The sequence below is a fragment of the Diceros bicornis genome, chromosome X, assembly GCF_020826845.1.
Source record: "Diceros bicornis minor isolate mBicDic1 chromosome X, mDicBic1.mat.cur, whole genome shotgun sequence".
NCBI classification, from domain to species: Eukaryota; Metazoa; Chordata; class Mammalia; order Perissodactyla; family Rhinocerotidae; genus Diceros; species Diceros bicornis.
Window position 1 is genome coordinate 123,186,121 of NC_080781.1, and position 13,414 is coordinate 123,199,534.

General features: G+C 36.7%; 1 non-coding gene across 1 annotated transcript; it reads right to left on the reverse strand.

Annotated features, from left to right (window-relative positions):
* Positions 1 to 3,943: 3,943 nt before the first annotated feature.
* Positions 3,944 to 4,050, reverse strand: LOC131401517 (U6 spliceosomal RNA). The gene has a single exon (XR_009217716.1). It is a non-coding gene; the product is annotated as a U6 spliceosomal RNA (small nuclear RNA).
* Positions 4,051 to 13,414: the final 9,364 nt, after the last annotated feature.

Below are 13,414 nucleotides of genomic sequence, written 5' to 3' on the forward strand. Positions count from 1 at the left end.
CCTCATGGTCACAGGAAATTTTTTACCCTACTCATATGCCTTTTAAAAGAAACTTTTATTGAAGCATGGCACACAAACAGAAAAATACTCAAGTATTAAGTGTACAGCTCAGTGAATTATTACTAAGTGAACATCCTCGTAACCACCACCCAGATCAAGAAAAAGAGCATTAGCAGCACTCTAGCACCCTAGGAGTGAGATGGTTGGGTTATAGGGTTTATATATGCTCAGCTTCTTTAGATACTGCCAAAATGTTTTTCAAAATGTACCAATTTACATTGCCACTAGCAGTGTGTGAGGGTTTCAGTTGCTCCTTATCCTTGCCAACATTTGAAATTGTCTGTCTTTTTCATTTCAGCCATCCTGGTGAGCCAGTAGTAGTAGTGTGGATTTAATCTGAGTTTCCTTAATCATCAGTTAAGATGAGCACCTTTTCATGTGCTTAATGAGTATTTGAATATACTCTTTTGTGAAGTGTCTGTCAAGTTTATTGCCCATAATTCTATTGGGTACTTTTTTCTTTCTGGAGTGTTTGCTTCTGAATATGAGTCCTTTGCTGGATACATGTACTGCAGATATCTTCTCCCACTACATGGCTTAGTGTTTCACTCACTTAATGATGTCCCTTGATAAAGAAAAGTTCCCAGTTGTAATGTAGTCCAATTTATCAGTATTTTTCTTTATTATTTGTGTTGTTGGAGTCTTGGTGAAGAAATCATCACCTACTCCCAAGGTCATAAAGATATTTTCCTTTGTTTTCATTTACAAGCTGTATTATTTTACCTTTTACATTTGGAACTACAATTCATCTGGAATCGATTTTTTCAACAAGATGTGGTATATCCATTCAATGGATAATTATTCAGCCAAAAAAAGGAATAAAATATTAACGCATGCTACAACATGGCTGAACCTCAAAAAACAATATGCTAAGTAAAAGAAATCGGGCACCAAAGGTTATATATTGTATGATTCCATTTATATGAAATATCTGGTATAGGTAAATCCATAGAGACAGAAAGCAGATTAGTGGTTGCCTGAGGCTGGGGAGGATGGGAGTCTCTTTTGGGGTAATGAGAATGTTTTCATAGTAGATAGATGTGATGGATGCAAAACATAGTGACTGTACTAAATGCTATTTAATTGTACACTTGTTTTTGAGGTCCATCCATGTTGTAGTGTGTATCAGTTCTTTGTTCCTTTTTATCTGCATTATATTCCAATGGATAGATATATCACATTTTGTTTATCCATTCTTCCATTGAAGGACGTTTGGGTTATTTTTATCTTTTGGCTTTGTGAATAGTACTGTATGAACATTCATGTACAAGTATGTGTTTGGATGCCTTTTTTCAAAATAATTGAAAACACCTATTCTTTTAGGTATATACCTAGGAGCAGAATTCCTGGATCATATGGTAATTGTATGTTTAACTTTTTGAGAACCTCCAAATGGTTTTCCACAGCAGCTGCACCATTTTACATTCCAACCAGAAAGTACAAGGGTTCCAATTTCTCCACATCCTCAGCAAGACTTGTTAATTTCTATTTATTTTTAATTATAACCATTCTAGTGGGCGTGAGATTGTATCTCATTGTGGTTTTGATTTGCATTTCCCCAATGATGAATAGTGTTGAGCATCTTTTCGTGTGCTTGTTGGCCATATGTATACATTCTTTGAAGAAATGTCTATTTGAGCCCTTTGCCCATTTTTTAATTGAGTTGTTTGTCTTTTTGTAGTTGAATGGTAATAGTTCTTTATATATTCTGGATACTTGACCCTTATCATGTATATGATTTGCAAATATTTTCTCCTGTTCTGGAAAAATTTATCACTTCCTTGATGCATGAAAGTTTTTACATTTACTAAAGTCCAATTTATTTATTTTTTCTTTAGTTGCTTATACTTTTGATGTCATATCTAAAATACCATTGCCAAATCCAAGGTCATGAAGATTTGACGTATGTTTTCTTCAGAATTTTAAAGTTGTAGCTCTAACATTTAGGTCTTTGATCCATTTTGAATTAATTTTTATATATATTGTAAGGTAGGGGCCCAACTTCGTATTTTCTCATGTGGCTATCCAGTTGTCTCAGTGCCATTTTTTGAAGAGCCTATTTTTCCTCATTAAATGACCTTGGCATCCTTGTCAAAAATCAGTTGACTCTAGATGTATGAGCTTATTTCTGGACTCTCAATTCTATTCCATTTGTCTATATGTCTATCCTTAAGCCAGTACCACACTGTTTTGATTACTATAGCTTTATAATAAATTTTTATATCACAAAGTGGGAGTCCTCCAACATTGTTCCTCTGTTTCAGAGTTGTTTTGGCTATTGGGCATGTCTTGCAATTCCATATGAATTTTAGGGTTAGCATTTCTGTTTCTTCAAAAAAAGGCTGTTGGAATTTTGATAGGGATTGTATTGAATTTGTAGATTGCTTTGTGTAGTATTGCCATTTTAAAACAAGTCTTTCAATCCATGAACACAGGATGTCTTTCCATTTTCTAGGTGTTTTGAAATTTCTTTCAGCAATGTTTTGTAGTATTTATGATCCAAGTCTTGAGCCTCCTTGGTTAAATTTATTCCAATGTATTTCATTCCTTTTGATATTACTGTAAATGGAATTATTTTCTTAATTTCCTTTTCAGCTTATTCATTGTTGGTATATAGGAATACAACTAAGTTTTGTGTGTTGATCTTTTATCCTGCAACTTTACAGAATTTGTTTATTAGCTCTAGTAGTTTTTTGTGTGTGAATTCTTTAAAATTTTCTATATATAAGATCATGAAATCTGTGAATATAATTTTATTTTTTCTTTTCTGATTTCAATTTTTTGGGGGTTTGTTTGTTTTTTTGCCTGATTGCTCTGGCTAGAACTTCCAGTACAATATTGAATAGAAGTAGTTAAAGTGGACATCCTTGTACATTTCATCTAGGATGTCTAATTTGTTGGCATGGAATTGTTCATAGTATTTTCTTATAATCCTTTATAATTATATAAGGTCCCCACTTTCATTTCTGATTTTAGTGATTTGAGTCTTTCCTCTTTTTTTCTTAGTCACTCTAGCTAAATGTTTGTCAATTTTGTTGGTCTTTTCAAAGAACTGCCTTTTTGTTGATTCTAATGTTTTTGTGTTATCTTTTTTCTTTATTTCCACTCTAATCCTTATTTTTTCTTTAAGTCTGCTAGCTTTGTATTTAGTTTGCTCTTCTTTTTCTAGTTCCTTAAAGTGTAAAGTTAGGTTATTGATTTGAGATATTTCTTCTTTTCTAATGTATATATTTACAGCTCTAAATTTCCCACTGAGCACTGCCTTTGCTGCATCCCATAAGTTTTGGTATGTTGTGATTTTAATTTCATGCATCTGTAGGTATTTTCTCATTTCCTTTCTGGTTTCTTCTTTGACTTAATGTTTTTTAAGAGTATGTTGTTTACTTTCCGCATATTTGTTAACTTTCCAGTTTTCTTTCTGTTATTGACTTACAGCTTTATTCTATTTTGGTCAAAGAAAATATTTTGTATGATTTCAATCATTTAAAATTTATTGGGACTTTTAAACTTAATTTAATTTTAGTAAAAACACTGAATATGAGATCTACCCTCTTAAAAATTTTTAAGTGTACAATACAATATTGTTGACTATAAGTATGATGTTGTACAGCAGATCTCTAGAATTTATTCATTTTGCTTAACTGAAACTTTATGCCAGTTGATTAGCAACTCCCCATTTCTCCCTCCCCCAACCCTAGGCAAGCACCATTCCACTCTTTGATTCTAGGAATTTGACTGTTTTAGATACCTCATATTAGTGGAATCATATAGTGTTTGTTTTTTTGTGACTGCCTTATTTCACTTAGCATAATGTCCTCAAGGTTCATCCATATTGTTGCATTTTGCATAATTTCCTTTTGTGTGTGTGTGTGTCATTTCTTTAAAAAATATGGAATGCTTCACAAATTTGCATGTCATCCTCACACAGGGGCCATGTTAATCTTCTCTGCATTGTTCCAATTTTGGTATATATGCTGCTGAAGCGAACACCCTTCTTTTTTTAATGCTGAATAATAGTCCATTGTATGTATATACCACCTTTTTTTTATCTATTCATCTGTCGATGGACATTTAGGTTGTTTCTACATCTTGGCTATTGTGAATAGTGCTTCAATGAACATGGGAGTGCTAATATCTCTTCAAAATCCTGATTTCAATTATTTTGGATGAATACTCAGAAGTGGGATTACCGGATCAGATGGTAGTTCTATTTTTAATTTTTTGAGAAATCTCTATGCTGTTTTCTGTAACAACTGCACTGTTTTGCATTACCACCAACAGTGTACAAGGGTTCCAATTTCTCCACATCCTTGCCAACGCTTGTTGTCTTTTTTATAAAACAATAGCCATCCTGACAGGTGTGAGGTGATATCTCATTGTGATTTTGATTGGCATTTCCCTGATGATTAGTGATTTTGAATATTTTTTCATATACATGTTGGCCATTTGTATGTCTTCTTTGGAGAAATGTCTTTAGCCAAGTCTTTAGTCAAGTCTTTAGCCCATTGTTTACAAAGCACTGGTGAAAGAAATTAAAGACACAAACAAATGGAAAGACATCCCATGTTCATGGATCAGAAGACTTAATATTGTTAAAATGTCCGTATTACCCAGAGCAATCTACAAATTCAATGTAATCCCTATCAAAATCCCACTGGCATTTTTTACAGAAACAGAAAAAATTTTAAAATTCATATGGACCCTCAAAAGACCATGGATAGCCAAGTACATCTTGAGAAAAAGGATAAAGCTAGAGGCACAACACTTCCTGGTTTCAAAATATATTACAAAACTACAATAATCAAAACAGTATGGTACTAGCATAAAGACAGACATATAGACCAATGGAACACAATAGAGAGCCTGGAAATAAATCCATGCACATATGGTCAACTGATCTTTGATAAGAGTGTAAGTGGTAATGATTTCATGGATATGATACCAAAAGCACAGGCCACAAAAGCCAAAATAGACAAGTGGGACTATTTTAAGCTAAAAAGCTTCTGCACAGCAAAGGAAATGATCAAGAGTTAAAAGGCAACCTATGGAATGGCAGAAAATATTTGCAAGCCATATATCTGATAAGGGGTTAAGATCCAAAATATATAATGAACTCCTACAACTCAACAGCAAAAAAATCTAATAAATCAGTTTAAAAAATGGCCAGAGACTTGTTTTGTGACCTAAAATATAGTCTATTCTGAGAATATTCCATGTGCACATGAGAATAATGTATGTTCTACTGGTTTTGGGGTGGAGTATATGTCTGTTAGGTCCAGTTGATTTATAGTGTTGTTCAAGTCCTCTGTTTCCTTATTGATCTTCTGTCTGGATGTTCTATCCATTACTGAAAGTGAGAAGTGTAGTTTTTGACTATTATTGTAACACTATTTCTCCCTTTGATTTTGTCAAATTTTGCTTCATATATTTTGGAACTCCTGTAATATGTGCATATGTTTATTATTGTTATATTAATTCTTGATAAATTGACTCTTATCAATATGTAATTCATTCTTTTCCTATTACAACAAGTTTTGATTAAAGTCTATTTTGTCTAATATTAGCATAGCTACCTCAGGCCTCCTGATTACAATTTGCATGGAATATCTTTTCCATCATTTTTACTTGAAACCTATTTGTGTCTTTGGGTCTAAAATGAGTGTCTTGTAGATAGACTATAGAAGGATCATAGTTTGTATTTTTTAGTCCATTCTACCAATCTCTGCCTTTTAATTGGAGAGTTTAATTCATTTACATTTAAAGTAATTACTGATAAAGAAGGACTTATGCCATTTTATTATTGTTCTCTATATATCTTATATGTTTTTATTCCTCAATTCCATCAATACTACCTTCTTTTGTATATAATTGATTTTTTGCAGGGTACTATTTTGATTGCTTTCTCATTTCCTTTTCTGTATCTTTTAAGGTACTTCCTAAGTGTTTACCCTGGGGACTACAATTAACTTCTTAAACTTTTAACAATCTAGTTTGAATTAATACCAACATAGCCTCAATACTATACAAAAGTTTTACTCTTGTACAGCTCTGTCCTCACTTTTGTAGTTACTGTTACAAATTACATTCCTATATATTGTTTTCATTAATATATATTTATAAGTATTGCTTTATGCATTTCCATTTTAAATAATGTAGGGAAAACAGAGATACTATAAACCAGAAATACGATACAAGTGGTTTTAATATTTACCTGTATTGTTACCTTTACTGCTGTTCTTTATTTCTTCACATGACTTCCATTTACTGCCTAGTATCCTTTTATTTCAGCTGGAAGGACTAATTTCAGCATTTCTTGTAGAGCAGGTCTACTAGCAATGAATTCTCTCAGCTTTTGTTTGTCTGAGGATGTCTTAATTTCTCTTTCCATCTTGAAGCATATTTTTTCCAGATATAGAATTTTTGATTGACAGGTTTTTTTCTTCTTTCAGCACTTTTAATATGTTACCCCACTGCCTCCTGGCCTCCATGGTTTCTTATCTGAAATTAACTGTTAATTTTATTGAAGATTCCTTTTACTTGATGAGTCACTTCTTTCTTGCTGGTTTCAAGATTCTCTCTTTATCTTTGTCTTTATCCAGCCACCCTGTCAGCATGAGAGAGTTCTGAGTTAGGTGAAAAAAGGCAAGCACCTTGCATCTGTCCTCAGGGAAACCCCAGGAAGGTCAAAATACAGCCATGCATTCCTTAACGACAGGGATACATTCTGAGAAGTGTGCCATTAGGCAATTTCATCATTGTGCAAACATCATAGAGTGAACTTACACAAACCTAGATGGTATGGCCTACTACACACCTAGGCTATATGGTACTAATCTTATGGGATCCCTATTGTATCTGTGGTCCATTGTTGACCAAAACATTGTTATGCAGTACATGACAATAGACAAATACAGTTCCTTCGGAACAAAGTCTACTCTGCTTCCTGCAGAACAAAATACCTACACCAGGAATGCAGACTACTGTCTCTAAAACTATCACTGTGGAGGGGAGGGGAGTGGGGCAAGGCTTAGTTAAAATGTCTCAAAGCTCTCCTATCCTAAGTCTTCTTTTTGTTGATTCATCATTCACTTGGTTTCTATAAATCTTTATTTCCTAGAGTCTGACAAAGTTAATTCTGACAGTTTTTGCTCATTTTTTGGTGTTTCTATGGAGGGACAGGCCCTTCAAATTCCCTACTCTACTATTTTTGCTGTTAGCACTCCTCTGTACTTTACCTATCTGTTCTTGCCCATTGTGTATTTTCTTTTCATTATACCCCTTACCATATTAATCATAGTTATTTTAAATTCCCTGTTTGAGCATTTTAAAATCTGTGCCATATATGAATGTTGTTCTGATGTTTGCTTTGCCTCTTCAGACTCTTGTAGCATGGCTTGCAATTTTTTTTGAAAGCTAGAATGATATATTGGATAATAGGAACTAAGGGAAATAGGCCTTTATTGTGAGGTTTTATGTTAATCTGCCTAGGAGTTGGGCTTTGTTTAGTGCTTGCTCTAGCTGTAAGTGTCAGAGGCTTCAATTTCCTCCAGCATCTTTATTTTTATCTAACAGTTGTCTTTGGTTGTCCCTGCAACCTCCTTCTTAAACAGAGTCTGGGCCTTACAGCTCTTTCCACTATAGTATAACAGTATAATAATCCACTGTCATTATACTAGATCCTCTGACTGTAGTGGTATGGTGTGGGGGGAAGTGCAGTGTTCTATAATCTTATGTTTAAATCTCACTCTTTTAGGAGGCCTGTGTCCCTGGGCTTTGACCTTCACAAGTATTTCTCAGCTTTTTTTAAATCCTCTTAGTTGATACAGAAAGTCTAGAGGGGGCTGGAATTGAGTAATTTCCCTTCTCTCAGGTATAATAAAGCTATGGTAAAGTCTTTTTCCCTATGGAGTAGGAGGCCTTTGTTATGGAGAAACTGCTGGGTTTATTTAAAAATGTTTAACACCCCCTCTACCCTATCAGAAACGTGAGGAGTTTTCCTTAGCGCTTCACTGTGAGAATTTGGTGAGGTTTCCGAGGGTAAAACTCATGAAAGTGTGATGACCCCCCAAGACTGCAGCCCCCCCAAGTCTCTTACTCTTGTGATAGTCCATACTTGGCCTCCAGCAATTTGTCAAAGTTACTGTTTAAGTGTTCCTACCAATTTATGGCTCCAGTGGTTTCTGCTCCAGGCAAAGTGACTTTGGCTGTGATTCTCTGTCTTGGCCTGTCTTTCCAGATTTTAGGGTGGCAGTTTGCCCTGCAACCTCAATTTTCTGAGGAGTACAAGAAAGGTTGAAGATTTCCAGTTTATTCAGATTTTTTCTTATTGTAAGGACAGGAATGATAACTTCTAAGCACTTTAGAAGTCAGAGCTGAAACCAGGAATCACTTGTTTTTTATTACACTGAGTCTATTTAATAGAACTTCATTCTTGAAATTCTCTTACTCCTCAATCCCTGTGATACATAATCTGGTTTTCACACAACCTCTCCAGTGTCTTATTCCCAATCTCCTTTGTGGTTCCTCTTCCTTTGCTTGCCATTATATATCAGTTGTTCACTTGGACTTTGTCCTTAACACTCTGATCTTTTCACTCTCTTCATTCTTTCTGACTGAACACATCCACAATAATATCTCTATCTACCACTCCTAAATGGAGAGCCCAAGCCTAGACCCTTTCCCTAAGCCTTTGATCCTTATCTTCACAAACATGTCCAAAAGTGAACTTACTATTTTTCCTCCAAAACCTGTTCTGCCACCTATATTCCCTTTCTCATTGGATTTCACCACTGTGTACACAGTGTTCCAAGCCAAAAAGCATGACATCATCAAAGACTCCTACCTCTCTTCACCAACTATGTAATCAACCACCAGATCCTGTAGATTCTGCTTCCTTATTTTTTTTTTTCTTGTATCTCTTTCCCCTCTTCATCTGCTTTGGCACTATTTTAATTCTATTTTTGTTCTGGATTATTGTAATGGACCTTGTATTAATAAGAACTCTGGGTTTTCAGTCTAAGAAATTGGATTCTAACTAACTTAAGCAAAAAAAGAAAGAACAGAAAAGAAGAGGAGGAGGAAGAGGAAGAATTTATTGGCTTAAGTAACTGAGAAGTCAGAAGAGTGGAATCTATTTCAGGCTTTTCTGGATGCAGAGGTTCATATAGTGTTGTCAGGACTCTGTTTCCCCACCCTTTGTCTCCAACGGGCAGCTCCTCATAGTAGGAAGAGGGCCACTGGCAGCTCCAAGCCTACACAAGGAAAGCATCTTTTTGCTAGCTTCAGTAAAAGCTATTTTATCATTTGAGTTGGGCTACATGCCCAACCCCAAACCAATCATTGTGGCCAGAGTGAGCAGGGGTTAAGATGATAAAGAAGTATTTTGATCATTCAGGCCTCAGGTCACTTGTCCACTCCTGAGGTCAGAAAAGGGCATATAGGCCCCACCTGAATCATGTGGCCTGAGGAAGATATTAGGTTGGGAAAGAGTTGGTACTTAGATGACTGGGATGTTGGACAAAGAGCATGTGTCCACTCCAGCCTCCTGACTTCCTTACCGCCTCTCTGGTCCCTTTCAACCCACCCTGTACACTGCTTTTAGAGTAGAACAAGCTGCAGTTTTATGAAAACATTCTTTCTTGAAAATTCTTCAGGAGATCCCCAATGCTTTCAGCATGAAGTTCAAATGCCTTAGTTTAGGACACAAGGTCCTTCCTCATCTGGCCTCTCCTGCTTCTCTAGCATCATCTTATTCCACTTACCCACAGGTACATCTAACTTCTAGACATATCAAGCTTCTTAACGTACTATTTTGAAAGTCTGTGCCTTGTTCAAGTATTATTCTTTCTTTCTAAATGTCTCCTCTTATCTTTCGCCGCCTTTTATAAAACCTAGTAAACCCTTCTACATCTTCTGAAATTCAGTTTGAAGGGTCATCATGTCTTTTGGGAAACTCTTTTCTTCCAAGTTTGCTTTAAATACATCCTCTCTGCTCTAATAACATTCTGTAGTCAACTCTTTAATAACACATTTTATAAGATGTATTTGCTAGTTTACATGTCTGCCTCCATTTTACTGTATGCTCTTTTGTAGTGAGTAAATGTGCTCTGTTCAATGTTTTTATCCTCAATACTTAGCCCAGAACCTGCCTCATAGTAGGAACCTGGAAAATGCTTTAAAGAACTGAACACCCAGCACTTGTCACGCCCCTCTGCCATCGAATCCCAAACAACAAATTGTACCTTCTTTGATTTCAAAATTGTTTGTGGAGGCCACTACTATTTAGATTTAATGTTTATTTTTATTTTTATTTATTTATTTATTTTTTGAGGAAGATCAGCCCTGAGCTAACATCCATGCTAATCCCCCTCTTTTTGCTGAGGAAGACTGGCTCTGAGCTAACATCTATTGCCAATCTTCCTCCTTTTATTTTTTCCCCCAAAGCCCCAGCAGATAGTTGTATGTCATAGTTGCACGTCCTTCTAGTTGCTGTATGTGGGACGCGGTCTCAGCGTGGCCGGAGAAGCAGTGCGTCAGTGCGCGCCCGGATCCGAACCCAGGCCGCCAGTAGCGGAGCGCGTGCACTTAACCGCTAAGCCACGGGGCCGGCCCTAGATTTAATTTTATGAAACTTTCTACTTGTTGCTACCTAATTCAAGATGGATGATTAATATGTGACAGTACTATTGATGCACTTAAGAAACTGAATTCAATTGATTATTCATTTGTTGGGACCTCTCAGTCCACTGTGAAGTCTCAGAGGCAAGGATCACCACTATGTACACAGTGTACACATAGCATTTTATTTATTGCCCCACAGCCAATGCCTGACTCACCAAAGGTCCTCATTGAGTGTTTATTGGATAAATAAACACACACATCCATGTTTTCCCAAGTAACTTCTCAACAATTTGTAATAAAGCTGAGAGTGTTTCTCTTTTTTGTCACACACATTGGTCTCCTCTCCTTTCAATCTCAGAGGCCCCTACTTTCACATTTATCCTTTTACTCTCCAACTCTCTTTATATTCTCCAAGTAGTCAGTAGGAGGTGGGTTATATTCTTGCCCCTACTTCCCCTGAGTCCAAATTAGAGGGCAGGGACAGCTAAATGGGAGTTAGACATCATCAAGAGTCCTGATGAAAGAAAGTTATGACCTCTACACGTCTGTGAGATGCATGTAAGGACAAACCAGACCTTCAGGCCTAGCTTAGGAACTTTAGGAAGCCAGACCAGGGTTGATTCAGTGCGTAGCTATGATGTTATGGATAGCATGGTAAATTTCTGTTGTTTAAGCCACCTAGTGTGTGGTACTTTGTTATGGCAACCCTAGCAGATTAATATACACGGGTATTTTAGAAAGCATTTGTGTTCACTTCTTCTACTGTTAAGTGTGAAGATGTGGTGTGACCAAATAGAAGGGTGCTACAATAAGAGTCAAAAGGTCGGAGAACTCCGTGTTCATTTTTCCTGGTGACCTGCAAGACCTTGAGTAAGTCACATTACTCCAATGAATCCTCGTTTCTGCATCTCTGAGGTAAGATAATCATACTTGTCCTAGTCACTTCACAGAATGGTTTCTAGGATCAAATTCATGGCTATGAAGTCATACATTAATTATTAATCACTTCACAAATATTAGGGGTTATTATTTTCATCATTACTATTATTGTGTAGAGGAGTTTGCATTCTCACATACTTTCCAAATTTGCCAAGTGTAATGATGAAGAATGCAGACTTTGTTGTATCCTGATTGGAGAGAATCTAACCACCACTCAATGAGTTCTTCTCTCTGGCAAGTCATACTTTATATAATTCAACAATCCCGAAGAAGAGTTCAACAGTGGGGGTAGCTTGTGATTTTTCTCCTTATTGAGAAACACAGAGAAGGAGAAAGGAGGAGAGGAATGTGGAAACTGGCAGCAATAATATTCGATTTTTTTTCCTCATAATTTGAGCTCATCTGGGTTAATTCTGTGGAGAAAGCCTCTCCCTGTTGGAAAATCAACATTTTGTTGGACATCCATCTGTGTCAGGAAAGTCTCAATTTGTGCATCCATAATACCTATTGAGTACCCACCATGTGTACCAGGCACTAGAAATACAATATGAGCAAAGCACACAAGGTCTTTGGCCATACAAAGTTTACTGTGCAATGGAGAATAAAAACATTAAACAATTACAAAATTCTAATTTAACCAATTGTTAATTTCCAACTTGGGAAGATGATGGTTCATCTTCTCAGGATTCAATTGGGTCATGGTACAGTGCTGGACAGGAATGGACAGAGACACCCACCATGTAGTCACAGCTACAGATGGAGTTGTAAAAAGCAAAACGAAGGAGGCGAGTTAGTGCCTCTTCTAAAGAAGGGATGATTCAGCAGGGATGACCGGCATTTTTTTTTCCTAATGTTATTTTTCAAGTTGCAGTGACATTTACATATTTAAGGGGCACAAAGAAAAGATGACATTAGAACTGCTGAGACTAATCTGAAAGAGGGAAGCTGAAGCCTAGGAAATAGGAAGTGCCAAGTACATAGTCAAGAGCAGGACTGGCTGCCCTGAAAGTGCCACCTGGTTCACGTGCCATGGTCTGGCCCTGCTTCTCAACATGAGGCAGAGAGTGTACTCCAGGCAAGAGTGGAAGGCAGGCACCAAAGGCCGTGGTCACACACACACAATCACCCTTCCTTTTTTTGAAAATCTCACCAGGGACAGACAAGGCTGTGAAATTTCCTGTTTGATGCCTGTTTCTTCATAACTTCTGAAACCTGCCCAACCTTTAGGAAGACAGAATAAAAAACCACTCACTTTTGTAAGGACTCCAGTTTAGGAGGTATGATGGTAAATTTTATGTGTCAACTTGCCTGGGCGACGGGGTGCCCAGACATTTGGTCAAGCGTTCTTTTGGGTGTGTCTGTGAGGGCATTTTTGGATGAGATTAACATTTAGATTGGTAGACTGAGTAAAGCAGAATGCCCTCCCCAGTGTGGGTGGGCCTCATCCAATCAGTTGAAGACATGAATAGAACAAAAAGACTGAGTAAGAGGGACCTTCTGCCTGACTCCTTAAGCTGGGACATCAGTCTTCTTTTGCCTGTGGACTGGAACTTATGCCACCGGCTCTCTTGGGTCTCCAGCTTACTGACTGCAGATCTTGGGACCTCTCAGCCTCCATAAACATGTGAGAAAATTCCTTATAATAAATAAATATATATATATATGCATCTCCTATTGATTCTGTTTCTCTGGATAACCCTGACTAATACAGGAGGTAAATCACATCCTATGTAAACACCATTTATAATACTATATTCCAGTAAAGCACTAAAACAGGGTTCCTGTTTAAAATGAA